This window comes from Argopecten irradians, chromosome 2 (assembly GCF_041381155.1).
Source record: "Argopecten irradians isolate NY chromosome 2, Ai_NY, whole genome shotgun sequence".
Taxonomy (NCBI): Eukaryota; Metazoa; Mollusca; class Bivalvia; order Pectinida; family Pectinidae; genus Argopecten; species Argopecten irradians.
In genome coordinates this window covers 1,604,014-1,617,739 of record NC_091135.1, presented here as the reverse complement: position 1 = coordinate 1,617,739, position 13,726 = coordinate 1,604,014, and the positions used below count along the sequence as shown (strand labels likewise).

General features: G+C 37.8%; 1 protein-coding gene across 5 annotated transcripts in view; it reads left to right on the top strand.

Moving 5' to 3' along the window:
* Positions 1–13,726, top strand: part of LOC138314065 (heparan sulfate glucosamine 3-O-sulfotransferase 5-like) — a 106,500-nt gene that overhangs the window by 53,175 nt on the left and 39,599 nt on the right. The window contains exon 1 of one of the 5 annotated variants that reach the window (XM_069254278.1): positions 5,844–6,075. The exons of 2 other annotated variants lie outside the window; for them this stretch is intronic. The gene's annotated coding sequence lies outside the window, so the exon portion shown is untranslated. 2 more of the 5 variants (XM_069254262.1, XM_069254274.1) reach the window with 2 other exon arrangements.

Here is a 13,726-nt window from a genome sequence, read left to right as displayed (position 1 = left end):
TACATTTCCGCAGAGCCTTACTTTAAAATATGGAATTGGGTCACGAAACCAATACTAACCTAGAAATATACACAGGTGGTGAACGCCATCACTTTATACATGTATTATCATGAGATGCACAGCTGTTTGTGACAGTTCACGATCGGCAGCCGTAGTCCCGTACTCTCCGTGTTAGAGTGCTTTATCCATGGTTAATGGTGTACCACTGTACTAAACATGGAGGTCTTTTACAATAGGAAAACATATTGATTACAACTTAAGTGCACTTTTGAGGAAATGCTTGATTACGTATTTATTTTGCATCCACGGGAACGAATCAGTGGAAGAGTAATAATTAGAGATATGACCGGTAGGACCTAGATGTCATTCAATGAGGGCCAAATACAATGCAAGTACAACTGTGTTTTGGGGGATTGTCTTCCCTCTTGGCAGTGCCCACGTTGGTAGTGTTAACACATTGAAATTTTTTTAGACCTTCTGGATCCGTCACTGACCCAGGTACTTTTGATATATGCTGATTGGCCAAAACCCGAAATCTCCCCCACGTGACTAAACTCTCTACTGAAAAAAAAACCACAAATGCGTGGCGATGGTATGATCATGGCACAATATCCTGTACTTATTATTTCTGTACCTAACGTAATTATATAATATCGACCCACAGCTGTTTTTTGTAGGTGCTGTCTTTTAAAGCGATGCTTCTTTGCAAACATAATCCGTGATCTTGTAAAGGCATGCATTGCGTGTTCTCTTGGTAAAGGTTACATTTGTTACCGGTGTGAATTCATTTTTCCGCACTCGACTATACGAACTATCTATGTGAGAGTACTCGTAAATTAAAATGGTGCTTATTTTTGTGCTTTCCAAATGGTAAGTTTTCATATGTAGTACCGACCTTCAGAAATCGATCGTGACTTTATTTCCTGGAGTATGTATAAGGAGAGCGTGAGAGAACAAATCGTGTGAATTATATACAGAATGCACGGAGAAATATCGTTATTTAAACTATAGTAGGCAATACGTCATTTCAATAGTGTTGTTTGATGGTACACGTGGTGTATACGGAACTGCGGAAGAGGAAATATTGATACTAAAAAGCGGGACAGAACCGTGGTTATTTTTCTGTATCACGAAGAATATACATTTATTTGATAGAAAAAAACTCGTTGTTTACCTGCTCATAGCAGAATAGCATCATCTGTCTTTTGTGGCTTTTCCTGGTTTGTGTATAATGTGTGCGAGGAACCGATACAGGCTTTAACGGGTGGCTATTATATAGCCGACAGATCATACGTGCTCAGGTATCATTAGTGTGGAACAAAATTATACATGGAGATATCACACGAATAGTGGGGAGCATGTAAATTAGTGTGTATAGATCAACCTAGTCATCAACATAGTCTGGTGCATAATTAAACATTGTACAACTAGTTTCCTTAATGATGCATGAAGTCAAAATGGCACGTGAGAAGTAATTCCGACCGTGTGGACAAAAAAATGTCAATTGTTCGAGGCCGTCTGCCCCTTTATTAAGTCACACAAAACAAACACGATTATTTAGCTGCACAATGGAGCGCAATTAACCCTGCAAGTGGCAGCCTAGATAGCTAACTTGTATAATGTGTAAAGCAGAAATGACCTTTGTTTCATGTCTGTTTTACTTGAAAATGTGGCTCAAAATGTGGCTCATTCCTGACACACAGATCACCTTAAAACCATTAACTTCTTAGACGAATTAACCAACTTTTAATGATTCTCTAATCCTTTTTACATTTTACATATATAGCAAATATTCGGAAAGATGGCATGCTTTTACTCAAATTGTTGATTTGAGTGCTTTTACTCGAATTTTTGAATAGAAAATGTCTATTCGCTACACTAAAAACACGGCAGCCTACAATAGCGCTGAAAAAACGACATAAGGACCACGAGAGGGGGATTTGAACGAACTGTCAAACAAGTAAATACTTTTATTTTCGCCTGATGTCTGTTTATGTTGTTGTAGTCTGCCGTGTTTTCAGTGTAGCGAATAGACATTTTCGTTTGCAAAAATGTTCTCGATCGTGTCCGACTAAGGGAAAATTCGTCAGTTTTTCAAGTTTCGAGGCTTTTTGTGAAAAAAGTAGAAAAGTTCAGTAGGACTTCTTGTTATCATCTTGAAGTGGGACATCTTAACTTTCAATTAAGACCAAAGCCGTTGAATTATCTGGTCTGGATATTTTTTTTACTACACTTCGAACTAAATTACCCAATTTTGTGTCACGGAGGAGTTCATTACCTTTCTCTATATATTAGTCTATAGTAGGTGTTTGACTTATCAGCGTGCTAAGTACCTATGGATCAACGAAGTACTGGTAATTTTAGTTAAACGATGGGGAATTATGAATGATGCTAATCTGATTGCTTAATGTTAGAGAGGTTTTCCTAATCTCGATCTATTGATCTTGACATCGCTGTAATCAGCACATATTAACACAGGTATGATCTGTGTGACCTTTGTAGATAACATGTCGTTTTTTTTGGTTTAGCATTGTAATGACATCATTCCACACTAGAAATACCGTTCCGTAGACTAGATACTACTTGACACCTCTATCAACGTTACGGAGTGTCACCTTCCATAGTCGTACACTGGTCTACAGCTCCAAACACTGCTTATAGTATTACACTGGGACAAACAAGATACATGTATCCTATAGTGCCCACTTATAAAGAAAGGTATTTGTGTAATTAATCTAACGTTGATGGTCAAGCGATATATGGTATACAAAAACTATCCTAACCAGGTTATCACATCACCTATAGCTAGCTACTGCGTATATAGACGTCATAAACAGTCAATGTACTAAAGTCAGCAATGCGTTCACATTCAAACCTTTACCCTTTACTACCTGCCGAAATATATAAAGCTGGATCCAAAAGAAATTGCATTGGTGTAACGGACTCTAAGTACATCACATCGTACGTTAACTACCTGGGGGAATTATGTGACGGTTTTGTGGAAAATTGCGGTAGATATTGGATGAAAGTGATATTAGATTTGATTTGACCGCAAACGTTGCGAGGAAATATGGAAATGTTATTGATTTGAAGTTAATATAATAAAGACATTTCAATCTGAATTCCACTCCCCACTGGTCTATGTCCCCGCGTTTTATTGAAGTTGGACATGCCTCGGGAGCGTCTACTGTACAGTGATCCGGTTCGGCTGCTCGTCTGCATATGATGATTTTCCAAAAACGTATGTTTTTAATATCAGACAAAAACGGTGATGGTTTTACCATTGACATTTGTTTCCAAATGTCGCTTTAGATTGTCGGTACGATGAGTTAGTAATCTTTAAGTACACTTTGATACATGTTGGGAGGAGTGCGCCGCATACCTCTATAAGCCCGTTCGCCAATCCTTATATGCCGACGTTTGACGCACCTGACATGACAGCCTATTGTTTTGACGAGACTCGTTGTAGAATGACAGTTGTTTAGACCCGTACCCCATTAAATCGCTTTTCTAATGCTGGTTGCCATTCGAGGAAACCTTCGGAGATTACTGTCGGATTGGTGGGAAATGTCATTTTGAATGCTCAGAATCGGTACTTCTGGAGAGGAGTTTATAGTTTATCAGATCGTTAGAGACAACCTTTAACAGCTACTGTTTAGATATGGTGGAAGGTCCGTGACTCACGTCTCTCCCTGGTTGTTGGCCTACCCCGGGGTAGAGATTGAATCACCTCTGGTTGTTCGTGTTCGTGTGCCTAATCAGTATAATCGCTCTCTGATCACTTTTTAATTAAATGTGTTTATCGTCTGCTTCGAGTTAAAGCCCTTCTGATTACCTCCCCTGGAGGGTAAACAGCACAGTTGTTTTCTTTGGACGACATATGGTTCTGTACACGTGCTATTGGGGTAAATGCACGTACAGAAAGGTGATATTAATTCTGAGGTTTCAGGGGGAATCGTCCTGACATGGGTATTGGTGATGATATTGTACAGTGTTTTGTCTGGCTATCAGGTATATGTCTACCACTCTCAAAATGTAAATAAATACAACTCGTATTCGTTGTTTTTTGCCAGACCCACATACATCTTCCAAGGTCACCATTTACTCCATATGTTAAGGTCACTTCTCAATGAAGGTCACATTTATACATTTCTGTTATAACATCTGATCTGGTTCCTGGGTTTGATATATTGGCACGATCAATTCGATTTTGGCTGGAGTGTATCTGGTTCCTGTGTTTGATGTATTGGCACGATCAATTCGATTTTTGCTGGAGTGTATTTGGTTCCTGTGTTTGATGTATTGGCACGATCAATTCGATTTTGGCTGGAGTGTATCTGGTTCCTGTGTTTGATGTATTGGCATGATCAATTAGATTTTGGCTGGAGTGTATGTGGTTCCTGTGTTTGATGTATTGGCACGATCAATTCGATTTTTGCTGGAGTGTATTTGGTTCCTGTGTTTGATGTGTTGGCACGATCAATTCGATTTTTGCTGGAATGTATTTGGTTCCTGTTTTTGATGTATTCGATTTTGGCTGGAGTGTATTTGGTTCCATTGCTTGGCTCTGTGATGTCTCAGCATCCGGCCCTGGTTCACAAGTCATACGTAGGCTGTTTTAAGATATTATATCCTCATGGCTGGCTGTAAGTCTAATAGATCTCACTGGTATGGTCTGTCCTAAATCTCACTTGTTTTTCATTATATATAATGTAATTAAAATGGTGGAATAATTATTCCACCATTTTATTACATTTCATATAATTTTATTACATTTCATATAATTTAATGTATTACGGCATATGATTCCTAGTCCAATAAGCTCCGTTTCTGAATTAAAATCTTGCCGCATTCATATATTATTGGTGATCTCTATAGTTTATGCGTATCTCTTACTTTGATCCTTACAGGATTATCTCCATGTATCAGTGGATTACCTCTCGTAAATTTGCCCTTTTCACCTTTCCAGTTGATAAGCCATCGTCCTTGTCATTTTGTTATCGCCCTTATCTATCGTCTGAGTTCGTTGTAATTAATGGGCTGCTACATCACATAATTACAATCTAAATGCGAAATCTCAATATATTTAAAACTCTCATGTGTATGCAATCTTGCATTATCGATTTCCACAAAACAAACCGTTTGATGAAATGATAGTCATCGTACATACAATGTAATATAACCTCAACACACAGGATACTGACCTGTAAAGTGTGGACAGATTCTTATATCTACTCGGTAATAATGTCTGCTGTGCAGATCAGAAGTTTAGGTTGTACAAGCTCTGAGGTGTCTGAATGGACATAAAAATGTACTAGTATCTATCCGCCTTTGGATAGCGATAAACTCCGATTTAGTCTTTAATAAGTATTATATTGCTTCATAGTGCACCACAATTTAATATGAATCAGTTCTCGTTTCTTTATTGACAGGTTACTTTGTCATAGTTCATACTTGTAAGATAAATGTGTTATCTTTGCTTACAAGTTTCTGTATTGTATTTCGATCGTGAGACTGCTCTTTTTAGCATTTCCATCTGTCTGCCCGAGAAATTGAGAAATTAAATCTCTTGACAAAAACGTAATTAATTTTGCTTTCTAGGTGACAGTATATGAAGGGTCCCCAGTCGTGAATCTGCCCTCGAGTCTCAGCACCTCGCGGGGGGATTGAGACCTGGACGCTTATTTATGTGTTCGTTATACAGAAAAAAGATCTGACTCATGTGATAGAGGGTGGAATGTTTTGTTGTTTAGAGGAACGCGAAAAGTTAGACAGGTTTCAGAAAAAACGGCGAATCTCACGCTCTTTTGTCCTGGGCGTTCTATCGATGTCAGGCAGAGAAACAATAGGAGCCCCGCCTGAGATGGTGGAGGTGTGTGATCATGCGCTGTTCATGTACATGTACCTACTGAGAACTGAGGGCACGTTTTCTCTGATTTTTCTTTCGTTCTCCGGCATGCATTATTGATAGCCACAGCTATCTGTGTGTTAAAGCTTAAAGGCTCGGCGTATTAAGCGGAGCAGAACGTATGTACATAAAGCTCCCCATAGCCAACTGACTCGTCCATATCAAAGGTAGGTAAGACTTTGTGATACTATACATAACATCTGGGTTTGGAATGTCAGCAAGCCGTGTCAGTAGCATACCTGTATGATTCGCACCTGTTTAAAGGTATCTAGATATGATAACGCGACTGTGAAAACATGTAAAGCTCTGGCGGAGGGATAATAGTGTTAACTCGTTTGTGTATACGGGGAGATCTAAAGTGCCCAATCAGGAAAGTTTGCGCTTGTAAGGGGAAGAAGGTGGTGTACGTCCTTCGTTGACGACCAGCGGGGACAGTTAGGAAGTTAGCAGTCTTTGTACAATGGGATACGACATTAACGGTCCCCGGGGGTAGGAGATCCTCGGAGTGGGAAACTGTGTTACATGGAGTCCAGGTCAGGAGACTAGCGTGGAGGCTCGTGGTCCCCCCAAAGGTAACACTGCCTGACACACCTCAGGTGTATTGTGACTGTGTTGATGTTGCCTGTAGTTTGTAGTGTTGTACCTTTAACAGACGGACGGGTGTGAGTTTATAACGTGTTAAATAGTCGTGTTCAATAGTGATACCACGGAAATCTACAACAATATAACGATGGAATGTAAGGCTTGTAGCAGGTAGGAGAAATATTTTATCGTATACATGTTTTATATAACTGATGTGCATGATGATCTTGTCACACATTTACCTCTGCCTTACCTGCAGTTGTGTCTGGTAACCCTTGATACAGGTGTAACATACTGATTATTTGATCTATAGTCTACATATGTATCTTGTTAGACATACAAAATCAGGGGTTGATAATAAGGTACCGGGTATTAGAGTGATAGCATTCTTAATGAAACGGCACCAGTCAGAGACAATTTAAGAAGTTCATAAAATAAACCATACTTAAACGATACCTTTTTGTTTCACTGGTATTACTTATCGATCCATCAATTTGTTTGTTTATTTATCAAGTAAATTAATCAATTTCTTTATTTAGTTAAAAGTGCCATAATCTATTAATGTCAATATTGTACGTAGCAATTTTTTTGTTTATTTGTAATGTCTTAAAGTTTATAAATGCAACAAAAATCGCTGTTCAAAACGATTTGAAAACAACTATTATATCTATCCCAGCTGTATATCGGAAAATCAATTTACTTCTAACCGGTGTTTAGTTATAATGACGGTAATTGTCTCGATTTGCCGTATCCATGTGGATACTGACTACTCCGAGGCGCCAGATTTCTTTAGCAGTGTCAGCTACAACAGCATCTTGATACGCAATTAAAGTTTGTTTTAGATATTCCTTCAAGCAGTAAATTATAATGTTGAGAGATCACTCAATTTCCATAAATATATCAGCCATAGTTATCATGCAGTATATCTATTAAGGTCGTGAATCCGATTTATGTATTATAGCCAGCATGTCAATATTTGGGCAAAAATTATTGACATTATTCCTATGACCATTCATTTATATAGATCACGAGACTTGAAAACATCCCCTAAAATTTCAAGGTTTACGGTAACGTACATATTCTATAGAATCTCGTCAGTTCGATAAGGCTATAAGCAAACACCAACATATCACGGAGAGGGCGAAAACCTTAACCAACGTCATGAATTAATGCCAACTTGATCAATTAAAGTTCTAAAAGGAATGTAATATGCGGGCCTATATAGTCGATACTTGATCAGTGATATATAAAAGGGTACCCATAGCTTTATAAATGGTTATAAGTGGTGAGGTACAAACTTGTCGGGCTTCAGTCTCGTAATAAGTCAATAGTTACCTTATCTTTAGACATTCCAGGTAGCACACAATGTATACATGAACACGCCAGGTTTTTACCTCAACAGTCTACATCTGGATGATTTTATCTTTTATAATAACGCAATTACCTGCTGTGGTATCTAAATACACCACTTCGCAATCTGATGTTATGTCCTGTCTCGTGTAAAATGTAATTTTAACTTGATAACATGATGTATAATGTATATGGGGATGTTTTCTCACCTGCATTAATATCATGTCACTACAAATAGGAATAATCTGCATACATACTTAAGAAGTATTATAAGTATCAAGTGTTTGAGAAAGAGATTGTATGAACATTCATGACCAACAATACTTTAGTAGACCAATGTTTGTTGCTTTTATAAACCTTATGAATATCTACCAGACGAAATGTCATGATAACTTAATACAAAGAAACAAAACTCGGGTATTGCTGTTCAGTCAATGATATACAAATATACCCGAGACATCAATTATTAGGAAAATTTTGTAATATTAAAGGCAACATCCCAGTCTACTAGGGAAGTGGAATGGCATTTGTTATTTTGAAACAATGTTTTGCAATAACATACTTCAATAAAATATGGACAATGTTTCCATTGCGCACAATGTACCTATGAGGGTTTACTAACACGGAACAAATATAAATATTTAATAATATAAATATCAAAAACTTAAACATAAAATATTCAATACAAAGCGTCATTTACAAAAGGGTCAGAATAAATACTACTTATGCTACAGTATACCCTGTATACGATACCCCTCAGATAACCAGTTTATGACTGTTCCCAGTATGAGAAGTTGTAGGGGATATTAACTCGATAAGCAATAGACTCAATAAACTTGCAAGCATGTCCTGATTAGGTCCACCCGATATCTGAACGGCTAAATGGTTGAAATACAAACATGAATTTACTAACCTGTTTTCACATTGACGTGTAAATGAATTCATTTTTATGGATTCCGACACACTAAAACGTCAAGGAGACCTTTAATGACATGAAAGTGATATTAGATTCGATTCTACAGCAAACGTTGCGAACATGGCATTTCAAAGATAAAGTTATCACATGTGTCAATGACAAACGTATTACTGCTGGTAATTCTGAAAGGTTCTCCTCTTTGTGCAATGGCAATCTAAATGTGTTTAATCTTAAGCGAGGTTTATCATCAAATCGGGCTAAAGATTAATAATATATGAATATAAATACTACTATTTGCATAGAGAAATTTTATATAAGTGCATTGTAGATTCATTACAAAAATGTAATACTCCAAAAATATCAAAAATATTAATGTCTACTAGAGACTGAAACCAAGGCATTCAAAATATGCTAAATATTAAAAGTGAGAAAGTGAGAGTGAAAGAGATGATCTTTCGTATTTGTCTTTGTATACTGTGAAAAAAAGCTAATAGAAATGTGTTTCAAGTGGGAAAAAAACCTGTCGTAGGTGTGGAAAAAGTGAGCTGTAACCGCCGCCAGTAGGCTGTGAACTTTATTCTAGGGAGTTAAAGGGTTTAGAGGTCGCGCATTATCAACGCGTCAACGACTACGTTTACTCTAAATCAATTCAAAAGTTAAAAAGATGCATTATCGAAAAGGGTACCCTTTTAACACCATCATTTTTTTTGACGAAGCAATTTTGTCTTAAATAATAGTTCCCTAATATGGTAGCATGCGTAGTCCGCCTGAAGTGGCACGACCCAAATCACTTCGCTGTAGACACTGAACGGCTGTAATCAAATGTCAAGGATAGCAGGCATCACCTCTATGGTGAGAAGTCTTTGATAGGCTAGCCCTTTACAGCTCTATAGCGATATGCACTCTTTGTTCGGTAGACTCTAGTCTGATTTTTAACGAGAAATAAAAGAATATGTTTAAACACTCACAGGCCGTAAATTTAAAAGTTTGACATTTACAACAAATTACTAATCTATCGTTTCGGATAAACCTAACGTTGCGTTGACTAGGCTGGTAAAATCCCACAGGCCATGCAAGTCAGTGTAAATATCTGGCCTTACAATGACTTGTTATAGCCATCACTTCAGGACTTCGCCACCCGTGGACCGGATGTTCGCTCCTCCATTGATCATCACCGATATCCGGTTCCATAGACAATGAGGTAGTGTTACATGTGTACACCAATAGACAATGTGGTAGTGTTACAGGTGTACACCCATAGACAATGAGGTAGTGTTACAGGTGTACACCAATAGACAATGTGGTAGTGTTACAGGTGTACACCCATAGACAATGTGCTAGTGTTACAGGTGTACACCCATAGACAATGAGGTAGTGTTACAGGTGTACACCCATAGACAATGAGGTAGTGTTACAGGTGTACATCCGTAGACAATGAGGTAGTGTTACAGGTGTAGACCCATAGACAATGAGGTAGTGTTACAGGTGTACACCCAAAGACAATGTGGTAGTGTTACAGGTGTACACCCATAGACAATGTGGTAGTGTTACAGATGTACGCCCATAGACAATGTGGTAGTGTTACAGTTGTACACCCATAGACAATGTGGTAGTGTTACAGGTGTACACCCATAGACAATGTGGTAGTGTAACAGGTGTACACCCATAGACAATGAGGTAGTGTTACAGGTGTACACCCATAGACAATGTGGTAGTGTTACAGGTGTACACCCATAGACAATGAGGTAGTGTTACAGGTGTACACCCAAAGACAATTTGGTAGTGTTACAGGTGTACACCCATAGACAATGTGGTAGTGTTACAGGTGTACACCCATAGAAAATGAGGTAGTATTACAGGTGTACACCCATAGACAATGTGGTTGTGTTACAGGTGTACACCCATAGACAATGAGGTAGTGTTACAGGTGTATATCCATAGACAATGAGGTAGTGTTACAGGTGTACATCCATAGAAAATGAGGTAGTGTTACAGGTGTACACCCACAGAGAATGAGGTAGTGTTACAGGTGTACATCCGTAGACAATGAGGTAGTGTTACAGGTGTAGACCCATAGACAATGAGGTAGTGTTACAGGTGTACACCCAAAGACAATGTGGTAGTGTTACAGGTGTACACCCATATACAATGTGGTAGTGTTACAGGTGTACACCCATAGACAATGTGGTAGTGTTACAGGTGTACACCCATAGACAATGTGGTAGTGTTACAGGTGTTCACCCATGGACAATGAGGTAGTATTACAGGTGTACACCCATAGACAATGAGGTAGTGTTACAGGTGTACACCCATAGAAAATGAGGTAGTGTTACAGGTGTACACCCATATAAAATGTGGTAGTGTTACAGGTGTACACCCAAAGACAATGTGGTAGTGTTACGGGTGTACAACCATAGACAATGTGGTAGTGTTACAGGTGTACACCCATAGGCAATGAGGTAGTGTTACAGGTGTACACCCATAGACAATGTGGTAGTGTTACAGGTGTACACCCACAGACAATGTGGTAGTGTTACAGGTGTACACCCATAGACAATGTGGTAGTGTTACAGGTGTACACACCAGGAAGGTTTTACATATTAACCTACTTTTAAAGAATAATAGAATTAAATAGAATTGCTGAGATATCCAGTGGAGAATAATAAGATTGTATTTTCAACAGAGAGTTTAAAGTTGACTTTTGAATTCCGAATGAATAGGCTAAGTTTCCAGTATACAAGTGTCATTTATAAAAGTGTTATTGATTATTATAAATAAATCTTTTTTGGTGTGTCTTTATGTCTGACACGCCTTGGTTATGACAGTGGAGTGAATAGGGGACCTGGAAGTTGCAACTGTAGTTCTGTTTTCTTAAATTGTACCACTGTCCCTTCACCAATTTTCTACCAATATTTAAGGATTGATTGTCAATTTTGTTGCTTGCATTGACTGATGAAGAAAGTTAATCTCGTGCAAATGAAGTGAACTGCGAAGCAGTTCATGTAACATTTGCACGAGATTAACTTTCTTCATCAGTCAATGCAAGCAACAAAATTGATAATCAATCCTTATATTTACGTTAACCAATTTAAATATCCCGCTTTTGAAAAAAGTAAAATTATATGTATTCGGTATAAGATTATTATACAATTTGCAACATTGTACCAGTTATCGTACATGTATGTACAGCTACGGAACAGCCGCCAGTCAGTTCTTTTCGTCACCAAGGCAACATAAAATGTAGTTCCGAAAATAACTTCATTCTTTGCGCGTTGTTACAATTAAAAACGGCGATTTTGAAATATTGTTTTTATGTACTGGAATTAATGGCTTAAATTGTATCATAAAAACATGATCATGTAGCTTCAAATAAAAAAAAAATACTGTGCAGTACTAGCAGTGCAGTCAACGTGTAATCCGGTTGCTCGATTTAGCAGGGGTCCGGTTTTGAAGAAAATGACGATTGTGGTGAAAATGCTGAATAGTTGGTATCTAAACATAATCAAATCTATAAAAAATCAATTGCGATTGTTATGGAATGTACCTGAATGTTGTATTTCCGTCTGGTAATTGTTTGTAGCTGGCAGGTTAAATGTTTATTAACTAAACCTGTTGTGAAATCCAACCCCTGTGTCTATGGTATGCGATGCAGTCCAAGAACCATGCTTCAGGGGCTCAATAAAACGTGTTAAAATGTGGGATTTAGTCGCAGATCACTGGAAGACTTGTGTGTTATTCTTGAAATGTGATAACTTCTCTGTCAACTGGAGTTTTAGGATTAAAATTCTGTATAAAGTAAGTAGAGAAACATTTATTTGAAATGTTGTTGGTTTCCAACGACCCTCGAATGCCGTGGATTTTGACACTCGCAGAATCGTTTCGTTAGGCTTATGTCACTGAAATCAGCCTGTTTGGTATTTGAGCGTATTTTTATGGAATCTATCGTTTCTAAGCTTACATGTATGTCACCGTTTCACATATAGATCTATATATTGTACACATTATCCTAACTATTTGCGTTCGATTATGCCTACTTCGATGAGTGATGAACATCGCTGCGCTCAGTAGCCTATGTTCAGCATTTTCCGGGGCTTGAGCCTAAGTCATCGTTTCTTCAAAATACGTGTAAAATATCTGTAATATCATATTACTAACAATTTTTTTTTTTTTTTTTTCTTTTTTTTTTTTTTTTTTTTTATAGCACTCAGGACTATAAGGTCATTCTCTATGCATATATGGTCCCAATGCGACAATGGTATATAGCATATGTATATATATATATATTTTTTTTTCTGTTATCTAACAGTAATTATTTCTGACGGAGATAGAGAGAAAGAGAGGAGAATCGAGATAGAGAGGAGGGTAGTGAGAGTAAGGAGCAACGTGGAGAGCAAATACAGAAAGATAGAGAGAAATACAGAGAGAAGGTGAGAGAGAGAAAATACATAAAGCGATAGCTATATATATAGGGGGAAGGGGAGGAAAAAAACAGAACGAGGGAGGGTAAGAGAAAAAAAGACAGCGAGAGTGAGCAGAAAAAAAAGCAGGGGGAAAAGACAGGAAGGGGGAGTTTGAGAATAAAGAGGATGTGGAGGCAGGCGAGACAGTCGTGGGCGCGTGGCAAGTAGAACTAATGTAGATGAGCGAGAAAGCTTAGAGAAAAATAGAATATCCGGTAAAGGGAGTGAGTATATCCGGTAAAGGGAGTGAGTATATCCGGTAAAGGGAGTGAGTAGAGAAATGAGAGACAGGCTAGATCAAGTGCGAAAGCTAAAGTAAGCTATGTGAGAGTCATGAAGTCATCATCTTTCTTACAAGGACTCACATTACGCTAATATTCAAGTATAATACAATCATGCGGAGAGAAGAAATGTGAATATTTATATATTGTTTGAGTAATTTTTTTTAATTGTTGTAAATATCCATTGTCTCACTTTTTCCATATTTGCTAAAGATATTCTTCTTTCAGT